The sequence below is a fragment of the Pinus tabuliformis genome, chromosome 2_2 (assembly GCF_031772625.1).
Source record: "Pinus tabuliformis cultivar Carrire ecotype Pingquan chromosome 2_2, CPIR1, whole genome shotgun sequence".
Classification (NCBI taxonomy): domain Eukaryota; kingdom Viridiplantae; phylum Streptophyta; class Pinopsida; order Pinales; family Pinaceae; genus Pinus; species Pinus tabuliformis.
The window spans coordinates 426,604,057-426,610,724 of record NC_142300.1 but is presented as its reverse complement, the minus strand read 5'-3'; positions in this window follow the sequence as shown (position 1 = coordinate 426,610,724).

Genomic DNA, 6,668 nt, shown 5'->3' with positions numbered 1-6,668 from the left:
GGAATTTCTACATGCTATCAGAGCTAGCTGATTTGTAGAAAAATTCTACAAACAGTGTTGTTGGCAGCTTGTCAAACAAGTACAAATGAAAGTTTTGTGGAGTAGATGTACTTCACATTTGTTGAGCCACCTTGGATCAATGTTCAAGGCAAGGAATCTCAAACTACCTTCTATGACCATTTCAGTAGAAGTTCTGCAGGAGGTTAGGAGGAAGATAGTTCTTCTCAGGAAGACCAGCCCATCCAGAGAAGAGAAGTGGTCAGAAACTTTGGTTCAGAGGCACTATGAAAAGGCAAGTGTAGGGAGGCTGAAAGAAGAGGGTGAGTCATTCTCATTTACTGTTCAAATCAGTATATCAATCTTTTGGAGACCAAAAGCTCTTTTAGTGGGAAGGTGTGATCCAAAAATGGATCCTAGATAAACCTATAAGTCTAAAAGACTTCATGCAAGAGGTAAAAGGTGCCAAATCACACAAAACCTTTGTAAATCAAAGGAAAATCAAAATTGCAGGATGCTCTCAGAAATTGCCTCATTGCAGAGATCTTCTCATTGTGAATCCAACGTAACTTGAATGGGCAAAAATGAACCTCAAATGAATAAGTTGTCATGAAAAGAAGCTCACCTTGTTCTTTGAGAAAAGAGGCTAGAAACATGAGAAAAACAACGAAATAAGGCATATCGGAGGCTTGAACAATGGTTGCACAGGGGCCACCGGATCTAGTTGATCAACGGTCCATATCCGATCGGCAATCACAATCGGCGGTGGCAGTCAGAGGCAATCGGAGGCATAAAGTGCAATGGGCCGATGCGATACCACGATCACCAATATCGACGAATCGTAATCGGCAAACACAATAGAGCAGGGCTTACACGTATATACGTGCGATGCGATGGTGTGATCGCCGAAATCGGCAGATCGCAATCGAAGCATTACACTAGAGAGGGACCATGTGTTATATGCGCGATGCGATATATGGACCCGATGGGGTTTATTAATGGAAACACATATGTTTTGAAGTCCGGAAAGCAAAAATTTGCTTTGTAAATTGTGTGTTTCGTTTATTAAATGAAATATAAAGGAGTTAATCCTGATGCGATATTACGGACCTGAAAGGGTTCCGAAATGCCTCTGTATAATGTTTCAAGTCTGAAGGGAGCCACTTTACGTTACTTTTCGCCCTTTCAATGTATTTTTAATACAAAGGGGAAAACCTTGGAACCAGGACATTTGCAATATGCGATGCGACTTGCAAACGGAATTGATAGGAGAATAAGGTGGATTTCAGGACTTTTGAAGTCTAAAAGATAGTGTTTCTGTGGATTTTTCCTGTGTCTAGTATAATTACCTGTGTTTTCCTGTGTAAGCCGAGAATGGCTATGTTAAGGGATTGCAAGCGCCGATAGACCTCTTCCGTTACCAAATAGGCGGCATTCATCCTTGAGGGAATATAGCAATGATTTCTAATGCCCAAACACAGGATTTGAACAGATTTTGGCAGGAAGAAAGAAATCCTGAAAGGGAAAACCAACAGGGAGCCAGATTTGGCTTTTAAGCCATGAATGTCAAAGACATAGGGCTGTTGGGTTGTTGAACAGTGCACAAGTTATTGTTTGCTATTCAATGTTGAAAGTAGTAGCGACAGAGTGCTGAGAGAGCAAAGCGATAGAGAGCCAAAGAGCTACTGCGTGAGTTGCTGAATTGTTGGTGGCCCAGTTGTTGTTGAAGGTTGTTGTTGGGGCTTTGCTGTGAAGCAGAAGTCAAAGAGGCACCGTAGGAGCCAAAGAGGTAGCACAGAAGAAAAGAGAAGCTAAGGGAGCCTTTGGGGTCACTTCAAGTTCAAGTGAAAAGCTAGAGAATTGAAGGTTGCAGAAGGCAGAAAAATGCCAGAGCCAGAGCCAAGAGCTAGAGTTAGAGCCAAGAGCCCAAACCAGAGCCAAAGAGCTAGAGTTAGAGCCAAGAGCCAGAACCAAGAGCCCAAGAGCCAGAGCCAAGAGTCAAGAGCCAAAAGCCAAAGCTTCAAGAGCCAAGGGGATCAAATGGTGTCTAAACCCACTGTTTTTGTGTAAGAACAACAGGAGTTGGTCCAAGAGCTTGTAAAAAAGACTAATACCATAATCCCAAAGAGCCTAGTTGAATTAAAGAGAGCTCATGGAGATGTAGCCCAAGAGTTGTGGGTGAACTCCTAATTAATATTGTTGTTTCTATGTGTGTTTTATTGTTGCATTATCTCTGCTGTTTTTTTACTATTATATAAATTTATATATCAGTTTCAGCACATTAATTTACATCACATAATCAGTCTGAAACAAATACAAGCATACACCCATATTTTCAAGCATTTCTTAATTCCGCATTGGTTAATTGAATAGACTTGGGAAAATTTAAGCTTTGTAGGTGGGAGAGGTTCTTGTAAGCTAGACAAGAAGCCTAAGAGCCCCATTTTTAGATCAGGTGATATCAGAGCTTAAGATTGATTAATGACACCTTTAAGAAGGTTATATCACAATGCTTGATTGACAGAGCAAAGACTGCTTGTCTGAAAGGTGTTTGAACAGTAAGAGGCTGATTGTATGCTTGTTTGCAGACTGACTATTTGCTGAGTTTGCAAAGGTAAAGGGAAAGTATTAATAGCTCATTCCAGGAAGGACAAGAAGGAAAAAGGCATTCTTCTATCCCAGGACCTCAAGGCAATCTTTGCAGCACAAGAGGTTTGTTGCAAAAGGTTGCTTAAATAAGCTCTTTATTTATCTTGTTGAAGTTTTTCTATTCATTGGCATAATGACAGCTTCTACAAGTGGGTCCTCAAATTCTACGTTCTTCACAAGATTCATTGATGAAGACATGAAGCAAGAATTGTCCACCATGATGGATATGGTGAGAGAAATGTGTGAGGATGGAAGGAAGAATAGCATGCTTACAAAGCAGCTAAATTCCATGAAGGAAGAGAAGCAGTTGCTTGCTGACAAATTGTACGAAATGGAGAGGCAACTCCATATTGCAAATATCAACCTGAAGAGGATGCATGAAATGGAAACACAACTCTTTGTTGCCCGAGAAACCTTAGTCAAGTACCAGCTTGAAAAAGAGGTAAGCCATTCTAGTTTGTCTTTAAATTCCTCTGAGAATGTCTGTATTGGTTCTTTTGAGAAACATACTAAAGGCATAGGTTCCAAGCTAATGTCCAAGATGGGCTATGAAGGAAAGGGCTTGGGAAAGCATGCACAAGGTATTGTTGAACCAACAATGGTTGAGGAAAGGCCTAAGTATTTGGGTGTAGGCTATGGACAGTCTGATGGATAGAGTTCCAAAGCTGCCATGAAGGCCATTGAAACAGTCCCAAGAAGGAGTTTCATTTCATGTCCTCTACCTTAGAAGTGTGAAGGTTGTATCCAAGAGGAATACAATAGCTTGAAACATCAATTGCAGGATGCACGTGTTCATAAGCACACACTTGAACCAGAGAGTTGGGGACACTCTGACAACCTTGAAGAGTTTGATGGTGTTCTAAAGGGAGCCACTTCTTCATTTGCTTCGCCTCCTCATGAAGGAGATAAAGGTGAAAGAGGTAGGTATAAATCTAGTTCTGATTATATTCCTTTTGATTTAGCAAAGCATGATAAATTTCCACATATGTATGGGAAAAGAGTTGCATGTTCCTTTTCTGGTTTGGATAACCATGATGTTTCTAGATGTTGGAAGAGAATGGCTGCAAACAGGAAGCAGAAGAAGGAAAAGAAGCAAGAAGCCAAAGGTCCATTGGACAAGGAAAATCATGATGTCAAGAGGATGCAAATGCAATGCACTTACTGCCATAAGCAAGGACATATTTCTGCAAAATGTTGGACACTGAATCCAACAATGCTTCCACCAAAGTTGAAGAAAGTGGAAAGAGAAGATGGCAGAAATGGAAGTGAAGATTCCATGAATGATGTGTCTCAAAATGATTCACATGTTGATGCTGAAGTGCAAGCAAGGGTAGTACCTTTGAAAGGGATTGGTAAGGAACTGTTAGAGTTCTTATCCGATTAAGATTGCATGTCTATTGATGCATCTACATTATATTTCATTACAACTTCGAAATTACAGTGTGCTTAAGTGAAAGTTGAAGGATGAAATGCATGCATGAGCATGAGATGCATGAACACAGGGATGTTGATGATTTCCTTGTTTTTGAACATGTATGTGTAATTAACTTGCAGGGTTTATTTCTTTGACATGCATGTGATGCCATGTTGACTTGAAAGAAGTTAGCTTGGTCTCCAAATGGAGATAATGATGAAAGTTTCATCTTTTGGAAAAAGAGTCCTAATGGTCTTTTTCTACATGCTTGACTTGATGGGTCATTTGTTTAAAGGCATGTTTGTGGGTTTGTTATCTAGTCCATCATTTGTATGTAGATGTAAGACATGGAGGTGTTCACAATATGTGAGAATTTGTTTCTTTTAGCAGTACTTTAGGCCATCCAGTTGTTGTCTGTATGTCTGTTGTTGTTAACATTGTTGTTGGGAGCTTTTCAAACAAATGAAAGTTTTGTGGAGCAGATGTACTTCACATTTGTTGAGCCACCTTGGATCAATGATTAAGGCAAAGAAGCTCAAACTACCTTCTATGACCATTTCAGTAGAAGTTCTGCAGGAAGGCAAGGAGGAAGATAGTTGTTCTCAAGAAGATCAGCCCATCCAGAGAAGGGAAGTGATTAGAAACTTTGGTTCAGAGGCACTATGAAAAGGAAAGTGTAGGGAGGCTGAAAGAAGAGGGTGAGTCACTCTCATTTACTGTTCAGATCAGTATATTAGTCTTTTGGAGACCAAAAATCCTTGTAGTGGGAAGGCGTGATCCAAAAATGGATCCTCGATAAACCTCTAAGTCTAAAAGACTTCATGCAAGAGGTAAAAGGTGCCAAATGGCACAAATCCTTTATAAATCATAGGAAAATCAAAATCATGTGCTTCTCTCAGAAATAGTCTCATTGCAAAGATCTTCTCATTCTAAATCCAATGCAACTTGAATGGGCGAAAATGGACTTCAGATGAAGAAGTTGTCATGAAAAGAAGCTCCACTTGTTCTTTGAGAAAAGAGGCTAGAAACATGAGAAAAAAAGCGAAATAAGGCATATCGGAGGCTTGAATAGTGGTTTGATAGGGGCCATTGGATCTGGCTGATCAACGGTCCAGATCCAATTGGAAATCATAATTGGTGGTGGCAGTCAGAGGCATAAAGTGCAATGGGCCAATGTGATACTGCAATCGTCGATATCGGCGGATCACAATCGGCGAACACAATGGAGCAGGGCCTACACATATATACGTGCGATGCGATGGTGCGATCACCGAAATTGGTGGATCGCAATCGAAGCGTTACATTGGAGCGGGACCATGTGTTATATGTGCGATGCGATATATGGACCCGATGGGGTTTATTAATGGAAACACATATGTTTTGAAGTCTGGAAAATGCCATTTTCCTTTGTAAATTGTGTGTTTTGTTTATTAAATGAAATATAAAGGAGTTAAGCCCGATGTGATATTACGGACCCGAAAGGGTTCCGAAATGCCTCTGTATAATGTTTCAAGTCTAGATGGAGCCATTTTACATTAATTTTCGCCATTTTAATGTATTTTTAATACAAAGGGGAAAACCTTGGAACTAGGCCATTTACGATATGCGATGCGACTTGCAAGCGGACCTGATGGGAGAATAAGGTGGATTTCAGGACTTTTGAAGTCCGAAAGGCAGTGTTTCTATGGATTTTTCACATGTTTGGTATAATTACCTGTGTTTTCCTGTGTAAGCCGAGAATGGCTATGTTGAGGGATTGCAAGCGCTGATAGACCTCTTCCGTTACCAAATAGGTGGCATTCATCCCTGAGGGCGTTTAGCAATGATTTCTAATGCCTAGAGACTGGATTTGAACAGACTATGGCAGGAAGACAGAAAGCCCAAAAGGGAAAACCAACAGGCAGCGCGATTTGGCTTTTAAGTCATGAATGTCAAAGACGTAGGGTTGTTGGGTTGTTGAACAGTGGCCAAGTTATTGTTTGCTGATGAATGCTAAAAGTAGTAGCAACAGAGAGATGAGAGAGCAGAGCGATAGAGTGCCAAAGAGCTACTGCGTGGGCTGCTGAATTGTTGGTGGCCTGGTTGCTGTTGAAGGTCGCTGTTGGGGATTTCCTATGAAGCAGAAGCCATAGAGGCAGTGTAGAAGCCAAAGAGGGAGTGCAGAAGAAAAAGAGCAGTTGAGGGAGCCTTTGGGGTCACTTGAATTTCAAGTGAAAAGCCAGAGAGTTGAAGGTTGCAGAAGGCAGAGAAAAGCTAGAGCCAGAGCCAAGAGCCTGAACCAGACCAAAGAGCCAAAGTCAAAGCCGAGAGACATAACCAAGAGCCCAAGAGCCAGAGCCAAGAGCCAAGAGCCAAAAGCCAAAGCTTCAAGAGCCAAGGGCATTAAATGGTGTCTGAACCTATTGTTTTTGTGTAAGAATAGTAGGAGTTGGTCCAAGAGCTTTTAAAAAAGACTAATACCATAATCCCAAAGAGCCTAGTTGAATTAACTAGAGCTCACGGAGATGTAGCCCAAGAGTTGTGGGTGAACTCCTAATTAATATTGTTTTTTCTGTGTGTGTTTTATTGTTGCATTATCTCTGTTGCTTTTTTACTGTTATACGCATTT